The sequence below is a fragment of the Schistocerca cancellata genome, chromosome 5, assembly GCF_023864275.1.
Source record: "Schistocerca cancellata isolate TAMUIC-IGC-003103 chromosome 5, iqSchCanc2.1, whole genome shotgun sequence".
Lineage (NCBI taxonomy): Eukaryota > Metazoa > Arthropoda > Insecta > Orthoptera > Acrididae > Schistocerca > Schistocerca cancellata.
Genome location: NC_064630.1, coordinates 232170101 through 232197476, shown reverse-complemented (window position 1 = coordinate 232197476; position 27376 = coordinate 232170101).

Here is a 27376-nt window from a genome sequence, read left to right as displayed (position 1 = left end):
AAGCGGCAGAAGCGCGAGCCGCACACGGCTCAATTATGATGCAATCATCGCGGATGAAACCATACGTGTCTTGCGAATTTCAATTAGTTATTGTTTTCAGTTATGTTGTTGAGAGAAAACCTCTTGAAAGATTCTAAAACCTTGTTAATCCAGAAAGTCTGAATGTTCATGCTATGGCTAAGAGGATTCTGAAAGAAGATGAGCCGGCCGGTGTGGCCGAGCGGTTCTAGGCGCTTCAGTCTGGAACCGCGCGACTGCTACCGTCGCAGGTTCGAATCCTGCCTCAGGCATGGATGTGAGTTATGTACTTAGGTTAGTTAGGTTTAAGTAGTTTTAAGTTATAGAGGACTGATGGCTTCAGATGTTAAGTCCCATAGTGCTCAGAGCCACTTGAACCATTTGAAAGAAGATGAACCATTAATTCGCAAGTACTGAGTAAAACTAATAGTTCAGAGTTACGACGGTGCAAACGTTATGAGTGGCAAGTCGAAGTTTCAGGTGCTGTTTCTTTCTTTTCTATCTCACCACAGAGTTCTAAAGTGTTGCAGAACATTATTTAAAATAGTTTACCCCGTGTGTGTGTCACGAGATGGAATTAACATATGCAAGTAGTAAAAGATGATTTTGAAAGCAGGTAAAATCTTATTAATGTTATGGAAGTCATTGAAACAAGTGAGAGCATAAATCTATCTTCAGCTCTTGAAAATGCTGGTTCACACACACAAAGACTGCAAGAAACAAAATTAATTTTCTGGCTGTCGTTTTTCTGCAAGATAATGCCTCATGCAGACGTACTTTTTAATAAGATTCAAAAGAAGGTAAACGAACCGACAAAAGCGAAGCAAGACAAACAGAACTTTATAGCGGTAGTTCTAAACATCATAGATGACATTTCCGCATCCTTAACGAGATTAGTTTCGAAAATGACGAAATTATGCCTGCCAAGAAGCCATGGATTCTTGATGGGTGTAAAAGAAGAGATGCTTAGAAAGTGTGCAGTGCTATCCTTTCTGAAATAAAGTTACGTTTTTTAGTTCAGTGGACACGTCATTGTAGTAAACGTAGCTGATGTAAATCAGTTTGACAAGTATATCACAAATTTTACAGACAAGTACATAGACAGTTTCTCATTAAAGAAAGTTGAAGGGTGAGCTTCAAGTCTTCTGTGCTAGTTGAGAGCAGTTTCTGGTTCAGTTCCATTCCTTTCGTTGATTCTAGAGGATGGACTTGGTGACACCATCCAAGGGTTAGTTAAGGTTTTAGATCTGCTAATCACGACGCTTATCTCGACATGAGAGGCTGAGCGGTGGTTTTCAAGAGAATTAAAACGTACTACGATACGCCATGGAAGATGAACTACTGCGTGCCTTAGGGATGCTATCCCGTGAAAAGTCTTTCATGTGTACAATTGGATTTCAAGCCGTGGGCTGTGGCCGAGCGTTTCTAGGCGCTTCAATGCGGAACCGCGCTGCTGCTCCGGTCGCAAATGGTTCAAATGGATCTGAGCACTATGGGACTTAACTTCTGAGGTCATCAGTACCCTATAACTTAGAACTACTTAAACCTAACTAACCTAAGGATATCACACACATCCATGCCCGAGGCAGGATTCGAACCTGCGACCGTAGTGATCGCGCGGCTCCAGACTGTAGCGCCTACAACCGCTCGGCCACCACGGCTGGCGCTACGGTCGCAGGTTCGAACTCTGCCTCGGGCATTGATGTGTGTGAAGTCCTTAGGTTTGTTAGGTTTTAGTAGTTCTGAGTCTAGGGACTGATGACCTCTGATGCTTAACTCCCATAGTGCGTAGAGCCATTTGAACCATCTGGAGATTTCAATTTGAAAGTGACGAATTTATTTGCCAACAAGATGGAGCGGCGGATGTGTTTCCAATACCGTTCCTACTAATTATTTTGAAGCTGTCTTCCCTATCATGAAACTGTTGCTTTTGGTAAGTACAATGCCTTTTCTGTTAAGTGTTGGTAATGTGTTTAAATTTGCTACGCAAAGTACAGATTAAAAAGAATAATTTATACATACTCTATTTTTTCGCGTACTGGCACTCATGTTATACAGGACGGTTATCTGGCAGTCGGTCACGAACGTAAAGCAAAGGAGGAGTTCTGGTTGTCGAGAGGAGAAGAGCGGAGTGGGGGGACAAGCCTCGCCTCCCTCTCAGCGGGCTGGCTGTACTCCTGGGAAGGCAGAAACGACATAATAATGGGCATATGGATCACTGATTCAAATGTGTGTCAAATGTGTGTGAATTCCTAAGGGAACAAACTGGTGAGTTCATCGGTTCCTAGACTTACACACAACATACACTAACTTATGATAAGAACGACACACATGCCCATGCCCGGCGGAAGCGGGCGCGCAGTCCGTGGCATGGCGCCTCAAACCACGCGGCCACCCAAGGCTGCAATCGATGATTCCATCTGGTGTTGTTAGAGGCGTATTCGAACCCTGTCATAGAACAAGTTTGCTCCCTCAACTCATTTCTAAATAAGAAAAGGAAACAACTAGCTAACACAATTCAATGCAAAGCGGAGCACATAAATCATTCGGTAACGGCTAGAGTGCAATTGTTAGCAGAGGTTGTCCATGTCGTTAACGTGGTAGTTCAGGCTCGATCTCCACCGGTATCTTAAGCAACCATACATGAACACACCCCTTATTTACGTCTGCTATGTAAAAGTGACCGCACATAACCTGTGAGAAGTGAAGAATTGTGCTGTTGATACGTATCCACGCTCCTGCATTTGTGTGTGCGACAGAGATTTTCGGTGTTACTGTTACATTTTGTATCTCATTCAGACATGCGAAAAAGGTAGCTAAAGCAATCTATCTCTCTCTCACTCTCTCTCTTTTACAATCGCTTGCTGTCATGTTCTCGAGGAATATGTGAAACTCCTACTGTGCATAAGAAGGGTGCTCTTGTAATATGTGTTTATTTCTGTTTCCCTAGACGTTTTGTTTGATATAATATCTTACGAAATATTTGACCAAATTCCGTAATGCGTTCGATGCTACCAAACTAAATTTTTTTGGCACCGCCAATGGAATGCCCCAGCGGCCGCCACTGCTATGTGACGTGGCCATACTACGCTAGAGCACTGAGGATCCTGCCCATTTCGGCGTCTTGTAGAATCAGTATTGTAAACAGGATATACATACAGGATACGCTAGAGCACTGAGGATCCTGCCCATTTCGGCGTCTTGTAGAATCAGTATTGTAAACAGGATATACATACAGGATATGTGGTTTCTTTTCTGCTTAAGAGGCAAACATTTCTTATGATGCAGCACACACTTTTTCTGATGTCTCTGATGAGACTGATGAGATGTTTCTGACATGACTACATTAATGGTCGCGTAACCCCGCCCCCCCCCACTTCATCAAAGTACACTAACCATTTACGCAGCACTTTAGGTTATGTCTATTGAGGGAAATATATTTATAATTGAGGAATGCCCCTTTGTACTTTACGCAGACTTCGAATGTCTCCTCGCTCCTGTGACAAACTGTAAAGGTGACGCTAAAGCATCGCTTACTGTCTTCACAGAAAAACACGTACCATATACTGTAGTGTACGAAGTTGTATTTTCCTAAGATTCAAATCTTAGCCATCACAAATCATATGTTGAGGATAGTCCTGTGGTTTGGCTTCTCACTGACCTTGGGAAACTTTCATGAGAGATTGATAAGCTTTACCTAGAAGTTCCTTGGCGCAGCTCGCTATAAATGCATCTTCAGGTATCAGTTACCACGACACATGGCCGTTTTCTTTCATAATTTAAAGGGGTATCATGCTCAGTTTTTCTCTGAGGATCAGGTCGGTCTCCTTCCCAGAGGTGTTGAGAAACATATCTCATTCACTAAACAAATGACGCCTGTAATGACACTCATCTTGCTTGACTCACTCCAAAAACTTGTTAAAATTCTGGCTCAGAAGGATATGCACATCACTCGAGAGACATTCCTCGAGAATTAAAAGTTTCAACTGGGTACTTGGGCGAAACTCATCGAAACCAGGCTACCTGACGTGGGTTATGGCAGACCATATTAAATGGTTTCAAAAACGGTTCAAATGGCTCTGAGGTCAATTCTCGAGAAAATTCATGTAAGGAGCTAGCTTTTTCACAGTTCTGCGGCTCATTAACAGTAAGGGTAATCTGAAAGTCAGACAAGCATAAAATCGAATCAGTTTTCAGCTCTCCAGCAAAAATTCGAGAACTCTGAGGCTGGTGAAGAATGATATAGGACTGGGAACGCCAAGGAGTATGCAGAATTTCGTGTGGGTATGCCAAGTTTTCGTGGTGAACCGACGGAGCGTACTACGGAATAGTATAATATAGAAGACGAGATGTGATCAGCTTACGTTATCCTGAGAAATCAGGCGTAGAAGAGTTGACGGAAAAACGGGCATCGAGTTACGTTCGACAAAGCAGCCATTACTAAGCGGAAAACGGCTTCTGTGATAGCGTTATAAAAGAAACGATGGACCTGAAATTTTCTGAGAACTTCGTCAATGAAGACTGTGCTCTGCAGCTAAGTCTGAGATCCGGCCACCAGTAAGTTGAAATGGGTGCGGTGGGTGCCCAACAAAAGCATTACCATTTACGATGGTGGCGTGGCCACCAATGAAATGACAGACGACAGCATCGTTACGTAAGTGGGGCAGTAGTATCTACACGACAGTCACCACGCGACAACGGCTGATGAGCATTCGGCCGAAAACCCTTCGGTACTGATTCATTTGATGTGGCTATAAGGTGGAGAACATTTTATCGTTACTGAGACCTGTATTATAGCCCTTTGAACAACGTCACCGTACGTCCAAACGCACATGATGTCTTTGCCTCTGCCAGGCTCTTCTTACAGCCGTGTGTGGATGTTAAAGACTACGTGACCACGTCTAAATAGCACCACTGAATTGGTATTACTTGCGTTTTATAGTTTGTTGAAGTTTGGTACTGTTCAATAGTTTTATGTTATTATCCTCTGGTCTTCATCTGCATCTACATTCTCAAATCACTGCCAAGAAAGCGGCAGAGGGTATCATTTCATATATAATATATCTACACGTTGAGCACGATGTATCTTCGAAGAATAACTGTTTGCTCATATCAGATGGAACTGGTGTTTCAATTATTTTATCTGCGCGGTCTCTACTGGAGAGGCACGAAGCGAACTGAAGTTGCAGTTTGTGTCCGAAAAGACGGTTTATGAGGTTTTTTAAATATTTTCTCAACGCATGAACCATGGACCTTGCCGTTGGTGGGGAGGCTTGCGTGCCTCAGCGATACTGATAGCCGTACCGTAGATACAACCACAACGGAGGGGTATCTGTTGAGAGGCCACACAAACGTGTGGTTCCTGAAGAGGGGCAGCAGCCTTTTCAGTAGTTGCAAGGGCAACAGTCTGGATGATTGACTGATCTGGCCTTGTAACAATAACCAAAACGGCCTTGCTGTGCTGGTGCTGCGAACGGCTGAAAGCAAGGGGAAACTACGGCCGTAATTTTTCGCGAGGGCATGCAGCTTTACTGTATGATTAAATGATGATGCCATCCTCTTGGTAAAATAGTCCCCCATTCGGATCTCCGGGCGGGGACTACTCAAGAGGATGTCGTTATCAGGAGAAAGAAAACTGGCGTTCTACGGATCGGAGCGAGGAATGTCAGATCCCTTAATCGGGCAGGTAGGTTAGAAAATTTAAAAAGGGAAATGGATAGGTTAAAGTTAGATATAGTGGGAATTAGTGAAGTTCGGTGGCAGGAGGAACAAGACTTCTGGTCAGGTGACTACAGGGTTATAAACACAAAGTCAAATAGGGGTAATGCAGAGTAGCTTTAATAATGAATAGGAAAATAGGCATGCGGGTAAGCTACTACAAACAGCATAGTGACCGCATTATTGTGGCCAAGGTAGATACGAAGCCCACACCTACTACAGTAGTACAAGTTTATATGCCAACTAGCTCTGCAGATGAAGAAGAAATTGAAGAAATGTATGATGAAATAAAAGAAATTATTCAGATAGTGAGGGGAGACGAAAATTTAATAGTCATGGGTGGCTGGAATTCGAGTGTAGGAAAAGGGAGAGAAGGAAACGTAGTAGGTGAATATGGATTGGGGCTAAGAAATGAAAGAGGAAGCCGCCTGGTAGAATTTTGCACAGAGCACAACTTAATCATAGCTAACACTTGGTTTAAGAATCATGATGGAAGGTTGTATACATGGAAGAACCCTGGAGACACTAAAAGGTATCAGATAGATTATATAATCGTAAGACAGAGATTTAGGAACCAGGTTTTAAATTGTAAGACATTTCCAGGGGCAGATGTGGACTCTGACCACAATCTATATGCTATGACCTGTAGATTAAAACTGAAGAAACTGCAAAAAGGTGGAAATTTAATGAGATGGGACCTGGAAAACTGAAAGAACCAGAGGTTGTACAGAGTTTCGGGGAGAGCATAAGGGAACAATTGACAGGAATGGGGGAAAGAAATACAGTAGAAGAAGAATGGGTAGCTTTCAGGGATGAAGTAGTGAAGGGAGCAGAGGATCAAGTAGGTAAAAAGACGAGGGCTAGTAGATATCCTTGGGTAACAGAAGAAATATTGAATTTAATTGATGAAAGGAGAAAATACAAAAATGCAGTAAATGAAGCAGGCAAAAAGGAATACAAACGTCTCAAAAATGAGATCGACAGGAAGTGCAAAATGGCTAAGCAGGGATGGCTAGAGGACAAATGTAAGGATGTAGAGATTTATCTCACTAGGGGTAAGATAGATACTGCCTACAGGAAAATTAAAGAGACCTTTGGAGATAAGAGAACCACTTGTATGAACATCACGAGCTCAGATGGAAACCCAGTTCTAAGCAAAGAAGGGAAAGCAGAAAGGTGGAAAGAGTATATAGAGGGTCTATACAAGGGCGATGTTCCTGAGGACAATATTATGAAAATGGAAGAGGATGTAGATGAAGATGAAATAGGAGATACGATACTGCGTGAAGAGTTTGACCGAGCACTGAAAGACCTGAGTGGAAACAAGGCCCCCGGAGTAGACAACATTACATTGGAACTACTAACGGCCTTGGGAGAGCCAGTCCTGACAAAACTCTACCATCTGGTGAGCAAGATGTATGAAACAGGCGAAATACCCTCAGACTTCAAGAAGAATATAATAATTCCAATCCCAAAGAAAGCAGGTGTTGACAGATGTGAAAATTACCGAACAATCAGTTCAATAAGCCACAGCTGCAAAATACTAACACGAATTCTTTACAGACGAATGGAAAAACTAGTAGTAGCCGACCTCGGGGAAGATCAGTTTGGATTCCGTAGAAATACTGGAACACATGAGGCAATACTGACCTTACGACTTTTGTTAGAAGAAAGATTAAGGACAGGCAAACCTACGTTTCTAGCATTTGTAGACTTAGAGAAAGCTTTTGACAATGTTGACTGGAAAACTCTCTTTCAAATTCTAAAGGTGGCAGGGGTAAAATACAGGGAGCGAAAGGCTATTTACAATTTGTACAGAAACCAGATGGCAGTTATAAGAGTCGAGGGACATGAAAGGGAAGCAGTGGTTGGGAAGGGAGTAAGACAGGGTTGTAGCCTCTCCCCGATGTTATTCAATCTGTATATTGAGCAAGCAGTAAAGGAAACAAAAGAAAAATTCGGTGTAGGTATTAAAATCCATGGAGAAGAAATAAAAACTTTGAGGTTCGCCGACGACATTGTAATTCTGTCAGAGACAGCAAAGGACCTGGAAGAGCAGTTAAACGGAATGGACAGTGTGTTGAAAGAAGGATATAAGATGAACATCAACAAAGCAAAACAAGGATAATGGAATGTAGTCGAATTAAGTCGGGTGATGGTGAAGGAATTAGATTAGGAAATGAGACACTCAAAGTAGTAAAGGAGTTTTACTATTTGGGGAGCAAAATAACTGATGATGGTCGAAGTAGAGAGGATATAAAATGTAGACTGGCAATGGCAAGGAAAGCGTTTCTGAAAAAGAGAAATTTGTTAACATCGAGTATAGATTGAAGTGTCAGGAAGTCATTTCTGAAAGTATTTGTATGGAGTGTAGCCATGTATGGAAGTGAAACATGGACGATAAATAGTTTGGACAAGAAGAGAATAGAAGCTTTCGAAATGTGGTGCTACAGAAGAATGCTGAAGATTAGATGGGTAGATCACATAACTAATGAGGAAGTATTGAATAGGATTGGGGAGAAGAGAAGTTTGTGGCACAACTTGACCAGAAGAAGGGATCGGTTGGTAGGACATGTTCTGAGGCATCAAGGGATCACCAATTTAGTATTGTAGGGCAGCGTGGAGGGTAAAAATCGTAGGGGGAGACCAATAGATGAATATACTAAGCAGATTCAGAAGGATGTAGGTTGCAGTAGGTACTGGGAGATGAAGAAGCTTGGACAGGATAGAGTAGCATGGAGAGCTGCATCAAACCAGTCTCGGGACTGAAGACCACAACAACAACATACGTCGTTTTATTATTTCAGTATTTTTGTCATACTCTCTCACTAGTGAAACAAGCCTGTGACCATTCGCACCATTCTTCTTGTATATGCTCGATAAAGGCAGTTATTATGACATGATATGGATCCCATACCCACACACATGAGCAGTATTCAGGTATGGAGTGTACATTTGTGTGTATGCAGTTACCTTTGCAAACAAACTACAGTTTTCTAGTATCTTTACTTTATGTGCAGCAGAGCCTATGAGGTCGACTTACTGTCTCTTCACAGTGTAGTCTCAGAATCAGTATGACATTAGTCATTCAAGTTGTGATTCAATAATCCGATTTCAAGTTTCGTGAAACATTTACCTACATTAGGTACTAAAACCCGCCTCTACTCCAGTTCGATATTTTTCTTCAATATTTCACAATATACACACGTCAAAAGAGACCTTTGCATCACCTCGGTTCCGAGAGTTCCGGATCCTGTACGGAAAACTGGACAGAGTTCAACATAAACATCACTGCCGCCCTTTTTGTTGCTTATGAAAACCACGCATTGCATGTTGTACCACTATATAGCGAGACCTTCAGAGTTGGTGGTCCAGATTACTGTACAAACCGGTACCTCTAATACCCAGTAGCACGTCCTCTTGCATTGATGCTTGCCTGTGTTCGTCATGGCATACTATCCACAAGTTCACCAAGACACTCTTGGTCCAGACTGTCCCACTCCTCAACAGGGATTCGGCGTAGATCCCTCTGAGTGGTTGGTGGGTCACGTCGTCCGTAAACAGTCCTTTTCGATCTATCGCAGGCATTTTCCGTAGGGTTCATGTCTGGAGAACATGCTAGCCACTCTAACTCGAGCGATGTCATTATCCTCAAGGAAGTCATTCACAAGCTGTGCACAATGGGGGCACGAATTATCGTCCATGAAGACGAATATCTCGCCAATATGCTTCCGATATGGTTTCACTACCAGATGGTTCTACGGCGCCTACCATGACCACCAGCGGTGCATGTCAGCTACACATAATGCCACCCCAAAACAGAAGGGAACCTCCACCTTGCTGCATTCACTGGACAGTGTGTCTGCGGCGTTCAGCCTCACGGGGTTACCTCCAAACACATCTCCGACGATTGTCTGGTTGAAGGCATATGCGACACTCATCAATGAAGAGAACGTGATACCAGTCCTGAGCAGAAGATTCGGCATGTTGTCGGGCCCATCTGTACCGCGCTGCATGGTGTCGTTGTTGCAAAGATGGACGCCGAGAGTGAAGTTGCACATCATGCTGCCTATTGCGCGCAGTTTGAGTCGTAGCACGACGTCCTGTGACTGCACAGAATGCATTATTCATCATGGTGGCGTTGCTGTCAGGTTCCTCAAAGCCATAATCCTTAGGTAGCGATCATTCACTGCAGTAGTAGCCCTCGGGTGGCCTGAGCGATGCATGTTATCGACAGTTCCTGTCTCTCTCTGTATATACGTCATGTGCGAACAACATCCGTTTGGTTCACTCCCAGACGGCTGGACACTTCCCTTGTTTAGAGCCCTTCCTGGCACAAAGTAAGAATTTGAAAGCGGTATAACCGCGTTATTCACTACCTAGGCATGGGTGAACTACAGACAACACTAGTCGTGCATCCCTTTCCTGGTGGAATGACTGAAACTGATCGGCTGTCGGAACCCCTCCGTCTAATAGGCGCTGCTCATGCATTGTTGTTTACACCTTGGGGCGGGTTTAGTGACATCTCTGGACAGTCAGAGGAACTGTGTCTGTGAAACAATATCCACAGTATCCACAGTCACCGTCTATCTTCAGGAGTTCTGGGAACCGAGGTGATGGAAAACTTTGATGTGTGTATTACTGCAGTGTTTACCGTACAGAATTTCCTCGTAGCCATGCATAGTCATTAATGTATTAAATGAAGTTACGCCAGTTACTACTTCACCTATATCTGCATTTACATACATACTCACCAAGCCACGATACGGTGCATAGCAGAGCGTAAATTATACCACTAACAGTCATTCGCTTTCCTTGTCCACTCAAATATGGAGTGAGGGAAGGTGACTTCCTCTGTGCGCCCACAAAAGCCCCAATTTCTCCTTTCTTCGAGTTGTTGTCGTTAAATATACTTTGGCGGTAGTAGAGTTATTTTGCAGTCACCCGCAAACGCTAGTTCTCTAATTTTTCCCAGTATTCGCGAAAAGAACTTCTCCTCTTTAGGTGTTCCCATTTGACTTCACGAAGCGTTTCCTTGCCACTTGCGTGGTGATTGAACCTACGGGTAAGAGATCTAGCAGCGTACCTCTCCATTGCTTCGTTGTCTTCCTTTAATCTGACCTTGTAGGGATGGCAATGACTCCAGCAGTACGCAAGAATGGGCCACACTTCTATACGCGGTCTCCTTTACAGATGAGCTGGACTTCAGTAAAACACTTCGAATAAACCGAAGTCGACCATTAATTCTTCCTACTAGTGGCCTAAGATGCTCGTTAGACTTCATATCGCTTTGCAAAACTATGTCTAGATGTTTAATCGACATGATTTTGTCAAGCAGAACAAGATAATTCTGTACTCAAACGTTACAGATCTTTCTCCTCCTCATCTGCTTTAACGTACATTTCTATAAAATTTTAAGAAATTGTCATTCACTACATCAAATAGAAATGCAGTCTACATTAATATAGCTATAGTCGCTCGCAGCGTGCAAGTTAAAGCAGTTGTTGAGTGGTCGCAGTGAAGCTTAAGAGCACATTATTATCGCTGCTGCTTTTCGTTTGCTCGATAACTCCTCGCCCAAAATGAACTATGGTACATTATATTTCCAATAACGAGTGGATAGACATTCCGAACATGGTCATTGCGTGTACAGAAAATTGTACTTGCCCAACTGGAATTAATGTGAACTTAATCATAGCTAACACTTGGTTTAAGAATCATGATAGAAGGTTGTATACATGGAAGAACCCTGGAGATACTAAAAGGTATCAGATAGGTTATATAATGGTAAGACAGAGATTTAGGAACCAGGTTTTAAATTGTAAGACATTTCCAGGGGCTGATGTGGACTCTGACCACAATCTATTGGTTATGACCTGTAGATTAAAACTGAAGAAACTGCAAAAAGGTGGGAATTTAAGGAGATGGGACCTGGATAAACTGAAAGAACCAGAGGTTGTACAGAGTTTCAGGGAGAGCATAAGGGAACAATTGACAGGAATGGGGGAAAGAAATACAGTAGAAGAGGAATGGGTAGCTTTCAGGGATGAAGTAGTGAAGGCAGCAGAGGATCAAGTAGGTAAAAAGACGAGGGCTAGTAGAAATCCTTGGGTAACAGAAGAAATATTGAATTTAATTGATGAAAGGAGAAAATATAAAAATGCAGTAAATGAAGCAGGCAAAAAGGAATACAAACGTGTCAAAAATGAGATCGACGGGAAGTGCAAAATGGCTAAGCAGGGATGGCTAGAGGACAAATGCAAGGATGTAGAGATTTATCTCACTAGGGGTAAGATAGATACTGCCTACAGGAAAATTAAAGAGACGTTTGGAGACGAGAGAACCACTTGTATGAACGTCAAGAGCTCAGATGGAAACCCAGTTCTAAGCAAAGAAGGGAAAGCAGAAAGGTGGAAGGAGTATATAGAGGGTCTATACAAAGGCGATGTACTTCAGGACAATATTATGGAAATGGAAGAGGATGTAGTTGAAGATGAAATGGGAGATACGATACTGCGTGAAGAGTTTGACAGAGCACTGAAAGACCTGAGTGGAAACAAGGCCCCCGGAGTAGACAACATTCCATTGGAACTACTGACGGCCTTGGGAGAGCCAGTCCTGACAAAACTCCACCATCTGGTGAGCAAGATGTATGAAACAGGTGAAATACCCTCAGACTTCAAGAAGAATATAATAATTCCAATCCCAAAGAAAGCAGGTGTTGACAGATGTGAAAATTACCGAACAATCAGTTTAATAAGCCACAGCTGCAAAATACTAACACGAATTCTTTACAGACGAATGGAAAAACTAGTAGAAGCCGACCTCGGGGAAGATCAGTTTGGATTCCGTAGAAATACTGGAACACTTGAGGCAATACTGACCTTACGACTTATCTTAGAAGAAAGGTTAAGGAAAGGCAAACCTACGTTTCTAGCATTTGTAGACTTAGAGAAAGCTTTTGACAATGTTGACTGGAATACACTCTTTCAAATTCTAAAGGTGGCAGGGGTAAAATACAGGGAGCGAAAGGCTATTTACAATTTGTACAGAAACCAGATGGCAGTTATAAGAGTTGAGGGGCATCAAAGGGAAGCAGTGGTTGGGAAGGGAGTGAGACAGGGTTGTAGCCTGTCCCCGATGCTATTCAATCTGTATATTGAGCAAGCAGTAAAGGAAACAAAAGAAAAATTCGGAGTAGGTATTAAAATCCATGGAGAAGAAATAAAAACTTTGAGGTTCGCCGATGACATTGTAATTCTGTCAGAGACAGCAAAGGACTTGGAAGAGCAGTTTGAACGGAATGGACATTGTCTTGAAAGGAGGATATAAGATGAATATCAACAAAAGTAAAACGAAGATAATGGAATGTAGTCGAATTAAGTCGGGTGATGCTGGGGGTATTAGATTAGGAAATGAGACACTTAAAGTAGTAAAGGAGTTTTGTTATTTGGGGAGCAAAATAACTGATGATGGTCGAAGTAGAGAGGATATAAAACGTAGACTGGAAATGGCAAGGAAAGCGTTTCTGAAGAAGAGAAATTTGTTAACATCGAGTATAGATTTAAGTGTCAGGAAGTCATTTCTGAGTGTAGCCATTTTCTGAGTGTAGCCATTTCTGGAGTGTAGCCATGTATGGAAGTGAAACATGGACGGTAAATAGTTTGGACAAGAAGAGGATAGAAGCTTTCGAAATGTGGTGCTACAGAAGAATGCTGAAGATTAGATGGGTAGATCACATAACTAATGAGGAAGTATTGAATAGAATTGGGGAGAAGAGAGGTTTGTGGCCCAACTTGACCAGAAGAAGGGATAGGTTGGTAGGACATGTTCTGAGGCATCAAGGGATCACCAATTTAGTATTGGAGGGCAGCGTGGAGGGTAAAAATCGTAGGGGGAGACAAAGAGATGAATACACTAAGCAGATTCAAAAGGATGTAGGTTGCAGTAGGTACTGGGAGATGAAGAAGCTTACACAGGATAGAGTAGCATGGAGAGCTGCATCAAACCAGTCTCAGGACTGAAGACCACGACAACAACAACAACTGGAATTAATGTGCTTTATTAATTATTGTTAACATACTGCCGGCCGCGGTGGCCGAGTGGTTCTAGGTGCGGAGTCCGGAACCACGCAACTGCTACGGTCGCAGGTTCGAATCCTACCTCGGGCATGGATGTGTGTGATGTCCTTAGGTTAGTTAGTTTTAAGTATTTCTAAGTTCTAGGGGACTGATCACCTCAGATGTTAAGTAGTCCCATAGTGCTCAGAGCCATTTGAACCATTTTTTGTCAAAATATTATCGAAGTTTAAATAAACTATTCTGAGAATTCTAATTCTCTTACGTAGAGGTTTGTATATTAGGGTTTGTCGACGATAATATACACCCAATACTAATCCCATTTTCGAGTATGTTTCAGGTACTTTGCTGGAAGTAGTATGGTGTTGTTGTTTAACAGTGGAGCGTACAGAGCATGCAACTCTGAAACATAAGAAGTTCCCCTCCACTCAGTTAAATAAAATAAAAAATTTGACCCTGACGACTGACCAAACAACGCGTACACGCATTGTACTGCGTGTTGTATTCTAACCCCCCCCCCTGCCCCAAGATGATAAAAGGAAGTCATAGTATTTACTTAAAAAGACGTAGTAACTTCAAATAATTTACAAGAGAAGCAACTTCAATCTTATTCAAAATTTAATCACCCTAAAATATATAAATATTGAAAGCTAATTTACACTAAATCATCCTGTGAGCTCATACAGTCATCAATGTCAAGATTTTCCCTTACACACTGCAGTATCATCAGCATACAATCGCAGAATGCTGCCCACCCCATCCGTCAAACTTTTTGTGTGTCTAAACAAGGATGGTCTTATCACACTTTCCTGGGGCAGTATTGACCATATCCTTGTCTCTGATGTACACTCATAGCCCAGGAAAACGTACTGGGTTGCTTTGCTTAAGAAGTCTTCGAGCCAGTCACATTGAAAGTTGCCTGTTCAACTTGTATTCCATGTCTTTGCACTGTATTTAGCTTTTAGCAGTTCTCGACACTTATTGATGCCACACTCTGCTCGAATCTACTAGAATCAGATTCGATTTATCGATGTAAGTACTGCAGCAACTTGTTTGCATGGTGTAGTAGAACTGCTCAGCATTCCTCGTTTTTCCCGAACTATCGTAGATTACAATACTCCATATAATACAGTATTAAGATAACACTTATTGTTTCCCATAATCGTTGCTTTTCGTAGTTAAATGTTAAACATATTGTTGTATTTTTGGAAATAATTTCGATATTGTGTACATGTCCTTGGATATAAATGTCGATGGATTCAAATATCTGTGAGCTATGATCTATGGTATTTTGTTGTTGATTTTTGTGTAGTAGTAGTTGTTGTATATTAGGCAGTTAAGGAGCATCAGAAACAGTAGCGTTGCAAGCTAGCCAATGGCGGCGACAGATCTCCGTCTGCCAAATGACCACACTGAAGAGGTGCAATGCTTATCAATAGTGCAAGGAAATCTGACATTCGTAACTAATGGCCCCTGTGTGGATCACCTAATGGGTTAACTAACTAATTTAATGCATTCAAACCCACAACAAGAAAAATGACATTGTAGACAATGAGAATGGGTGTCATTGAAAAATTAATAACAAGGACCTGCGGTATCACAAAGAGATTTATTAACTAATATCATCATCAAGAAAGAACAAACATATAAACAGAAACTTCAACTGTACAACATCTCATTAACACGACCTCAGGTTGGTTGGCAACAGACTTGGGGAACCTAACTGGAATTTACTTGTAGATGAGACTGGCTACTGTGAGTGCAAGGATGCCAATCTAGACAAACATACTCTGCTGCATCGTTCCACTGATCGGTCTTTTGTGTCAGATTATAATTAAGCATGCAATGGAAACTGGGAGTGACTACTGTGAATACAGGGCTGCCATTCAAATATGGACATGAAAACGATTGATTAGCTTCTGAATTTGGCAAAACTGTGCTACATTAGTGGTATGGCCAGTGAATGACAGATGCTGTCGTCTGCGTGCATGCGCTGCCGAAGCAACTAGTTTCGGTGGTGTGTTGTACTGTGGGAGGTGCCCCACATACACCGGTGATTGTCTCAGGTCTGCGAAAATATAATGTTCCAACCAGGTGTCTGGACATGTTTGCAACTAACTGCTCTCTCCATAGAAATGGAAGAGTTCTAGCGGCTGTACTCCACGATGGTCGAGAGACAAGTCCCTGCCTCTCCCGTTGCTCGAAACCATCCAAAAAACAGCCGTTCCCCCAGCGTTCTTGAATGAACCTCTCATGGCCCAGCAGTGGTTACCATGCCAGTCGTGTTTTCTAGCAAGGACACCCGATCTTTCTCAACCAATCACTGCAGTGCAGTGCACATTCTGTTCTCCAAAAAACAGAACACAATGCCTGGAGGTCCTGCAGCCAAACACCCGGCGCATTTCACTAGATGAGGCAAACTTTCTAGTGGAAACAAGCTCCGTCTCGTACATAAAACGATTTAGTGGGCGCCATTTTGGTGAGGCGCAGCGACATCAAAGAAACGAAACATCCGAAGAAATTCGTCGTCTCATCTCACAAGGTACGCTTTTCTTGTAGTAAATACATTAGCCGGGCGCCAGCCCGACGCCACTTTACCTACACCCGCACACGGCAGAAGGAGACCACAGTCCCTCACCAAGTCCACCACCTAATAAAGTGGTTGGGCAGGAGCCGGGATGACCGGCGCCATCAGTTTCTAAAGGAGTGTCATTTCGCATTCTGCCACGGCGTTCCCACCCTCTTGCATCATCCGCTAGTGGAACAAGCCCGACTGCCAGAATGGCGGCCCATAAACCACTGCCCTGCAGGGCCCATGGCCAGTTTCAGTGACCACAAAGGGAGAGCAGCAATGAGAAGGCTTCACGAACTCACTTGCTGCTCGAGGAATGTTCTAAAGCTGCCCCTAATGCAGTGGTTATCTCCAACGCCCAAAAATCTGCCTCTATTGCCGATTTAATTCCACTATTGCTACTCAAGTCATGCAAGTACTGTGAGATCAATCAGTGGTTTACCCAAAACCTAACATTCCATGAGATTAATATCAATCAAGGAAAATTTAGATACACCAAAGCCGAATGAAATTTTAAGATAATCACCAAAACAAAAATGGAAGGGAAAGTGCCTAAGGGGTATTACAACAACAGCGGCCTGCCCGCAAGGCACTGCAATTTTTCAGCGTTTTATTGGGTTATGTAGGAATTTTGTGAAAGACTTGCCATGAAACTGTGATGTTAAGGCATGGGAACAGAAGTTCAGAAATTATACTGAAATATCACATCAAGAAAATATAAACGATACATGAAAATTCATTAAGCAGCAGGACACTTATTTCTCAAGAAACGAACCCATCATGCCTACTGGATATAAGAAGTTATTGAAACAGCCATACTTTCGATGAAGGCATATAAGAACCAGATAGGTAATTTTTTATTTGAAAGTGTTATTACGAAATTACTTCTCATTTAAAATCAATGCCGAAAATTAATGATAGTATTCTTAAAAAGGTGCTCGACAACAGTTGATGAATTTAATTGGAGACGGAGGGTTGGGTGCCGTGATAATGATCACTGAAGCAGTTTAGCATCTGTGGGGAGTCACTTGGTTTCTGACCTATTGGAATCGTTTGCAGTTTGCAGATTATGAAGTCTTTCTTGTTTTGAAGAGTATTCGCCATTCTCTCTCTGTTCCGTCCTACTTTCAATTGGATGTTAGATTTTAGTGTAGCGTTTGGAGGAGATCTGTGTGGTTGAAGAAAGACTGCCTGTGTCTGGTGGAGGTCTGTTCTGTCGTGAAGGTCCCACGATGAATTAAGAATCGGGCAAGACCATTCCAATTTACTTGTTGTGGTGAAGCTTTGTTGGAAGTGATGAGATTGTTATCACTTGGCTGAGGTTACTCCTCGAGTACATCTCTCAACTTATTTGGAAACAATTCTGTATGCTTGGACTTGCGTTAACAGCGTGCAGCAGGGCTTCGTGGTAAACACTTTGCGGAAATTTAGGAACATGGAATCATACCATTCAACCATGGTTCACAGGATATCTAACGACAGAAGTGCATGCTGAGTTTAGGATGAATTGTGGACAGACACTTTTCTGTCCCAATTTACATGCGTCATATTCGAAACTAGAACGAATAAAAAATTTTGCAGCAAACCGATGTTCAAGATATTAGTCTGTAATTTTGCGGGTCCGCGTTACTAAGAGTTAACTTTCTGAGAATGATTCTACAACTGCTTTAGCGCAATTGGATGGCCGTAAAACATCTGATGATTGAGTTCACCTAGAACGGTTCATTACGTCCAGATAACTTCACAGTCACACTCAATTTCGACATCGATAGAGACAACATATTTGTCGATTTCGATGAACATGCATCTTCCTATGGCGTCTAACTTGTCGTTTCGATATAGGTTACCTGCAGACCTAAATATTCCAGAGCTATCTACTTTGGTTGCCATCCAGCTCTCGGTTTCGAGCATAATTTGCGCTGTACAGCATTACTGTGAGATACTAAATTCAGGAACCCTATTATGAATTTTTCATCAGTGTTACAGTTTGGACATTCGACGCTGACTACTTTGAAGGCCATCTGATTCCTCTCTCTGCATATCGACTGGAGGGAATCCTACAACTCTCCTACTGCTAACTTAGGTCCAGAAATCTGTAGCCTGGAATTGATGCAGCCTCTCATTGAGACCCTCCTTTGGCTACAGAATAAAGACCCTGTCAAACGATACACCAAATTGCAAACTATGCTTGCATCAGGCGGGCGATGCCAATAGTAACGGAAGGCATCATTGGTGCCAAAATGAACCACAACCTGAAGTTGACTGCGCACAGATGTGGGTGCTACTAAAACTCATTTCAGACCTATAGGTACGAAAAAGGCAAAACCGAGCCTTTTCGTCTTATAGACAGGATTTGTGCTGCTACACTTGTTGAAAATACGAACCATGCTACTTTAAAACACTGAGTTTGTCTCTGAGACTAGTTCACTGCACGTTGACAGATGTAAACAAACGATCTGCCCTCCTCGTGGTTCAGGAGCGGAAGATGGCGTCTGACTGATCTGTCTAAAATGGTCGCTGGCCATTCAAATTAAATGCCAGCTGCCCTAAAGATGGAGTAAATCTATACCACTAAACATTGCTAAGACGTAAAGCTCCTCTTAACCCATTAAGTCTCAACAATACGAAAAACTAATTTTAAAATTTCTAAAAAATTGACCTATATTGTCATAGTAAGCAAAAAATAAAGGAAGAAACTCGCAGAAATTAAACACTCCAGTGTTTTAAAGTGTTGTTCCACTTATGAGAAAAAATAATTTTAACATTTTTCATGAAATTGACCTTCATTATCATAGAATACGCGAATAAATTGGGAAAATTGGACTATAATTTGTTTTAAGAAGATGGTTTCACTTTGGAACCACTGGAACATACGGTTCTCAACCTCTCATCATTTTATGAGTCATATTTGTAAGAAGTTTCGCATGTATCCCGGATATAGTTCCACATATCAGGAAGTCCATGAACGCGTAATGCCTAAAACTAATAATGGTCCAAATTACAAGCAAAAATCTGCCAAAAATTTAATAAATTTACATCAAAAGTACATCCTGCACTAATGGTTTCTTTCCGAAACCACACATAAAAGCAACTGTGAAAATTCAAATTTACCTTACAACAAATTTAGATATACTAATCAGCCAGAACATTATGACCACTTACCTAACAGCCAGTATGACCCCCTTTGGTATGGATAACAGTGGAGACGTGTCGTGACATGGAATCAGTAGGTCTCTGAAGGGAGTTGGCACCACATCTGCTCTTACAAGTCACCTAATTCCCATAAATTCCTGGGAGGGGCAATGAAATCTGACGCCACTTTTTATTACATCCAATATGTGTTCGATCGGATTAAGATCTGGTGAGTAGAGGGGCCAGCACATCAACTGCCACTAGCCACTGTGTTCTTCGAACCACTCCATCACACTCCTAGCCTTGTGACATAGCGCCTTATCTTTTTGGAAAATGCCACTGCCATCGGGAAACATGATGGTCATGAAGAAGTGTACGTGGTCTGGAAGTAGCTTACAATTCTCCTCGGACGTCATGGTACCCTGCACGAGCTACTCTGGACCCATTGGTGACCACGTGAATGTTCCCCAGAGCATAACGGAGCCGTCGCCGGTTTGTCTCAGCGCCGCAGTGCAGGTGTCAAGGAACTATTCCCGTGGAAGACGACGATTCGTGCCCTCTCATCGACATAATGAAGAAGACCAAGCAACGCTCTGCCATTGCTCCAACGTCCAGTGCCGATGATCACGTGCCCATTTCAGTCGAGTTGCCGTCGTCGTTATACCAACTTTGGCACGGCTGTAAGTCACTGCTGTAACGCGTTACATTCGTAGGAGTACCTCAGTACACAACTATACGTCTCTGCCTTGCATGGGTGGTTTCATGCAAAGTCACTGATGCTTGAAAAATATGATAAACTGGTGGTTTCAGGCAGAAACCAGTAGTACTCAAAGGTTTTATTTATGTACACTGAAGAGGCGAGTGAATATTTCTACCAAGGCTAGAAATCCAATCAGGTCTCGTGCGTATTAGGCAGGTGCGTTAGCCACTGAGCCAAAGTACACAGCACATCACAGACCTGCAGTCTACACACATGAAGTCTCTGAAATTGTGTCATTTCATTTGTACACGTACCTGCAGCTGGGTTTCAGGATGGATTCCCCATTTACGTTCGATGCTGAAATGCTGTTCCAGAACATGGAAAACCTCGGCAATTCTTTTCATGAGTAAGGGGCAATTTAAAGGAGACTGGGGCGGCGGTGAGAATGTGGTTCTAACAGGGAGGCGTGCTAGAGTAATCCGCAGAGTCGTCTGAATCGCTCTAGCGAGATGGCTCCACGGATAACGCAGCCACCGCGAAAGCAGGACATCCGGGTTCGATTCCCAGAGTACGCACAAATGTTTCCTCGCCATTTCAGTCTATATTCATACAATCATATGAGTATGGGCAGAGTAAAGTCTCTGAAACTGTGTCACGTCATTAGCACTCAAAATGTTAAATACACAAACATGTATGGAATTCAGGAAATAAATAGCTAAAGCACAAAGTAGAAGCTAAATAAGCAGCAAACTTCTATTTATAATATACATAAACGATCATTCTAGTTTCCTGGAAGTTGATGAGTGGAGGTTGACGCCCGACCAATCCCAGAACGTAGATTACTTGCTATCTACAAGAAACAGGTGCATCCCACTTGTCACCTGTCCGGAAATTTTCGATTGGTGGTAAACCTAGTTAGATATTACATATGAATGTTGCGTCTTGATCAGGCAGTGAAAGGCAGTTGTTGCATTACGGGTTCTAAGACTACAGAAGACGAGGGAAATTGTGTGATCGACAAGCTCGTTCGCGTGATACGCGAGCCAGTTGCGTCATCACTTCTGTCTCTAACCTGGTCGTAGGTTGTGTTCCATAAATGACGGAAGCGATGACACTTTCTGCAGGACCTGACCATCATTTTGCAGGACAATACTCAAGCACGTACAGTGCAAGCTGTTACTGATCTGTTTGACTGATGGGGCTGCTAAGTGCTATACCACCTACTGCACTCCTCTGACTTAATTCCTCGTGAGTTCAACTCGATTTCTAAACAGAAGGAAACACTTCACGGCATTCGCTTCAGAACTGCTACAAATTCGTCGGGCAATAGACCGCGCCGCTCAAACTGTCAACACAACTGGCACTGCTAAGAGTATCCTACAACTTCCACATCGCTGGCAACTGGTTATATACAATGCTGGTGAATACTTTGAAGGCCAGTAAAACTTTGAAACAAGTATCTATATTGTACGAGCTGTAAATAAATAGTTGTCACTGTTAAAGTTCCAACCCTCGTAATTAGGTCGAAGCTTTATGACTGAATATTTTGTGGTATTGTGTTATATCGGCTAAAAAAATATATAACTAAAATAGTGAGAGACTAAACCTTAGTGGAAAGAAGTGACTTAGACACACTCGATATTTCAGAACGTATGTCGTGCTTTTGGAGCTCAGAATATACAGGGTAGTCCATTGATAGCGACCGGTCCAAATATCTCTCGAAATAAGCATCAAATGAAAAAACTACAAAGAACGAAACTCGTCTAGCTAGAAGGCGGAAACCAGATGGCGCTATGGTTGGCCCGCTAGATGGCGCTGCCATAGGTCAAACGGATATCAATCGCGTTTTTTTTAATAGGAACCCCAATTTTTGTTACATATTCGTGTAGTACGTAAATAAATAGAATGTTTTAGTTGGACCACTTTTTTCGCTTTGTGATAGATGGCGCCGTAATAGTCGCAAACGTATAAGTACGTGGTATCACGTAACATTCCGACAGTGCGGACGGTATTTGCTTCGTGTTACATCACCCGTGTTAAAATGGACCGTTTACCAATTGCTGAAAACTTCTAAATCGTGTTGATGTATGGCTATTGTGATAGAAATGCCATGCTATGTATGCTGCTCGGTATCCTGGACGACATCATCCAAGTGTCTGGACCGTTCGCCAGATAGTTACGTTATTTAAGGATTCAGGAAGCGTTCAGCCACATGTGAAACGTCAACCACGGCCTACAACAAATGATGATGCCCAAGTAGGTGTTTTGGCTGCTGTCACGGCTAATCCGCACATCATTAGCAAACAAAATTGCGCGAGAATCTGGAATCTCAAAAACATTGTTGTTGAGAATGCTACATCAACATCGATTGCACCCGTACCATATTTCTATGCACCAGGAATTGCATGGCGACGACTTTGAACGTCGTGTACAGTTCTGCCACTGGGCCCAAGAGAAATTAGGGGACGATGATAGAGTTTTTGCACACGTTCTATTTAGCGACGAAGCGTCATTCAACTACAGCGGTAACGTAAACCGGCATAATATGCATTATTGGGCAACGGAAAATCCACGATGGCTGCGACAAGTGGAACATTAGCGACCTTGGCGGGTTAATGTATGGTGCAGCATTATGGGAGGAACGATAATTGGCCCCCATTTTATCGATGGCAATCTAAATGGTGCAATGTATGCTGATTTCCTACGTAGTGTTCTACCGATGTTACTACAAGATGTTTCACTGCATGACTGAATGGCGATGTACTTCCAACGTGATCGATGTCCAGCACATAGCTCGCGTGTGGTTGAAGCGGTATTGGATAGCATATTTCATGACAGGTGGATTGGTCTTCGAAGCACCAAACTATGGCCCGCACGTTCACCGGATCTGACGTTCCCGGATTTCTTTCTGTGGGGAAAGTTGAAGGATATTTGCTATCGTGATCCACCGACAACGCCTGACAACATGCGTCAGCGCATTGTCAATGCATGTGCGAACATTGCGGAAGGCGAACTAGTCGCTGTTGAGAGGAATCTCGTTATACGTATTGCCAAATGCATTGACGTTGAAAGACATCATTTTGAGCATTTATTGCATTAATGTGTTATTTACAGGTAATCACGCTGTTCCAGCATGCGTTCTCAGAAATGATAAGTTCACAAAGGTACATGTACCACATTGTAACAACCAAAATAAAATGTTCAAACGTACCTACGTTCTGTATTTCAATTTAAAAACCCTACCTGTTACCAACTGTTCGTCTAAAATTGTGAGGCATATGTTTGTGACTATCACAGCGCCATCTATCACAAAGCGAAAAAAGTGGTCCAATTAAAACATTCATATTTCTTTACGTACTTCACGAATATGCAATAAAAAAAATCGGGGTTTCTTTTTTAAAAAACGCAGTTGATATCCATTTGCCCTATGGCAGCGCCATCTAGCGGGCCAACCATAGCGCCAACTGGTTTCCCCCTTCAAGTTAGACAAGTTACGTTCTTTGTAGTTTTTTCGTTTGACGCATATTTGGTGAGATATTTGGCCCGGTCACGATCAATGGACCACCCAGTATATGTCCTCGGTCTTGAGCTTTATATTTACGTTGCTCTATAAAAGCTGTTGTTTTCCTTTCCTAGTCATCGTAATCTTACTTGCTCCTTCTAATGGTAGAGAAACTGGCGGACGCACCCATGAAAAACTTTTCTACAGAAGTTTGCGTCTATGACTGAGCAGCTTAGAGCACTGCCTTTTCACTCAACGCGTTCCCATTTCTCGGTCGTCCTGTGTTCTCGCTAGGTCAGGACGCGCCACAAAAGCCTGCGGCCGGCAGCTCCGTGTTCACAGCAGGGGGTTACTACACTTTGCCGCTTTGTGTGACGTCGCCGTTACGTAATGACCCTGCTGCTGCCGCTGCTGCCGGCGGCGTTTGCTTTGCAGCAGTTCTGTGTGGCGGCGCTCGCGAATGAATTAAAGAGTCGCCACGCGCCGCAGTCACCGTGTTGCAGGCACTTACCAGCAAGTAATGCACAATCCACTTGCCTCTCTATGTCCGACAGTAGTACAACATCTTAACGGTTGTGACGGTAGAATCACTTCGATTGTTCTACATTCCGCCGATCATTTGCTCGATTTTTAAGAAAATGACGCGAAATGACTGCGTTCACAGGATAGCTATTCATGCTGTGTTTCTGTTTACTGCTCTATAATGAGTATATAATTTACACTAAATAACACAGCGGTTTAAATTTAATGTTACTGAACGTATAAAAATTTAAATGACGCGTTATGCGATATAATTACACTGAGGTTCACTAGCATACGTCACTGGCTTCCAACTTACTCATTCTGTCAGTTTTAAATAAAAATTTATGTGTATAGTAGAAGGAATTTTCGAAGAAACTATTTGAGACACAGCAGCGGCAGCAGCAGGGTCATTACGTAACGGCGACGTCACACAAAGCGGCAAAGTGTAGTAACCCCCTACTGTGAACACGGAGCTGCCGGCCGCAGGCTTTTGTGGCGCGTCCTGACCTAGCGAGAACACAGGACGACCGAGATTAAAACTGCGATGTTGCCATTTTTTCGCAGCAAACGTATAAATATTTGTTTTATAAATTAGATTGCACCACAAAAACATAGTTTCAGTTTATAAAACGAACACCGTGGTTAGTTAAATGTTGTTAACTGCTTTGGTGTGGTAATTTTACACAATAAGCATATAAATGTTTGTTATACAAATTATACTACAGCAACAAAAAGTTGTTTCAATTTATGAAACCAACAGCGTGTGGAGTTAAATGTAACATTTATTTATGTTGTACTGTTTTGACCTCATTCATTCTGCAAACTTCGGGTGAATACTTCTGCATCCTTAAACTGCCATTGCGTTATACTCATGTTTCTCTATAGTACAAAAAGTCACAATAATAATACAGGGTGTCTGTAACCTTTTGGGTATAACTGAAATAGATGATAGTGGGCCAATAACCGATTATATCGAGATAGAAAACCACTGGTCGAAAATTCAGGGTGTTTCAAAAAGAATATACGTATTTCGAATGCATATGTTTATTAAACTTAAAACGAAACTTTTCACACATTTTTACGGACCTCTCAAGCTCCGGTTACAGATATTCAGTATGTCTGCAGCACGAACAATATGACATCGATACTCAAATTCCTATCATACTCGGGCAAGCATGTCTTTCGTTACTGATGTTATGGCAGTACGGATCCGGTTCTTCAACTCTTCCAGGTTCTGTGGGAGTGGTGGTACATACACGTAGTCTTTAAAGAAACCCCACAGGAAGAAGTCAGAGGGTATCAAATCCGTTTACCGTGCAGTCCAACTGAGACATGCTAAGTCACCAGCTCCTTAACGGCCATTCCAACGGTTCTGTAGAGTTTCATTCAAATACTCACACACTTGGCGACTCCATTGAGGGCGTTAAAAATGGTTCAAATGGCTCTAAGCACTATGGGAGCTAACTTCTGAGGTCATCAGTCCCCTAGACTTACAACTACTTAAATCTAATTAACCTAAGAACATCACACACACCCATGCCCGAGGCAGGATTCGAACCTGCGACCGTAGCAGCTCGGCCTCAGCGGCCAGCTAGGGAGGGTGTGCCCCGTCTTGTTGAAAAATGAAGTTGTCTTCGTGCAGCCTCGGAAACAATCAGTTTTTTTAGCATAGCGAGATACTGCTGACCGTTAACCGTGTTCCCATCATAGAAGAATGAGCCGTTAAAAAATGATCGGGATATCGCACAAAACACATTGACTTTGGGCGAATCTCGTACATGTTCAGTGGCTTCATGCAGGTACTCTCGGCCCCAAATTCGAGCACTGTGTTTGTTTACCTGACCACTAACATGGAAAGTCGCTTCATCACTGAAGCGGTGCGTTGTGCAAAAGTGATATCAATTTCAATAAAATCAATAATCGCGTTACAAAATGCCACACGTTTGCGTTTTTTATCAGGACGCATAGCTTGCAGCAGCTGTAACTCGTACGGTTTCATTACCAACCGAAGTCTCACAACACGACAAATTGTTGTTGTAGGCAGTTTTAACTCCGGACTGGCACGACGAGTTGATTTTGAAGGACTACGTTGGAAAACAGTTTGAATGCGTGTAACATTTTCTTCCGGAGCACGAGTTTGGCCAGGGCTCTTTCCTATACATCCATATCCCGTATCTACAAACTGTCGATACCATCTGCGAATGTTCCACCCATTTGGAGGATCAATTTGGTTCCTCAACCTGAAACGTCTTTGCTCCGTAATCACAGAATTGCACTTCGCGAACTCGAGAATACAAAATAATTTCTGCTGCGAAGCAGCCATTTTAAACATATGACGGTTACCAATTAAAACAGGAGACAACTGACATCTAGCGGCTATTAATATAAGCCAGACGTAGTGACCAAGCGATTCTAGGCGCTTCAGTCTGGAACCGCGCCACCGTTACGGTCGCAGGTTCGAATCCTGCCTCGGGCATCCATGTGTGTGATGTCCTTAGGTTAATTAGATTTAAGTAGTTCTAAGTTCTAGGAGACTGATGACCATAGATGTTAAGTCCCTTAGTGCTCATAGCCATTTATTAACTTAAAGTACACTATGTACTCGTCCCCCCCCCTATAAACCATGGACCTAGCCTAGGCTTAATTGCCTGAGCGATACAGATGGCCGTACCGTAGGTTCAACCACAACGGAGGGGTATCTGTTGAGGTCAGACAAACGTGTGGTTCCTGAAGAGGGGCAGCAGCCCTTTCAATAGTTGCAGAGGCAACAGTCTGAATGATTGACTGATCTGGCCTTGTAACACTAACCAAAACGGCCTTGCTGTACTGGTACTGCGTACGGCTGAAAGCAAGGGGAAACTACAGCCATAATTTTTCCCGAGGACATGCAGCTTTACTGTATGGTTAAATGATGATGGCGTCCTCTTGGGTAAAATATTCCGGAGGTAAAATAGTCCCCCATTCGGATCTCCGGGCGGGGACTACTCAAGAGGACGTCGTTATCAGGAGAAAAAAAACTGGCGTTCTACGGATCGGAGCGTGGAATGTCAGATCCCTTAATCGGGCATGTAGGTTAGAAAATTTAAAAAGGGACGTGGATAGGTTAAAATTAGATATAGTGGGAATTAGTGAAG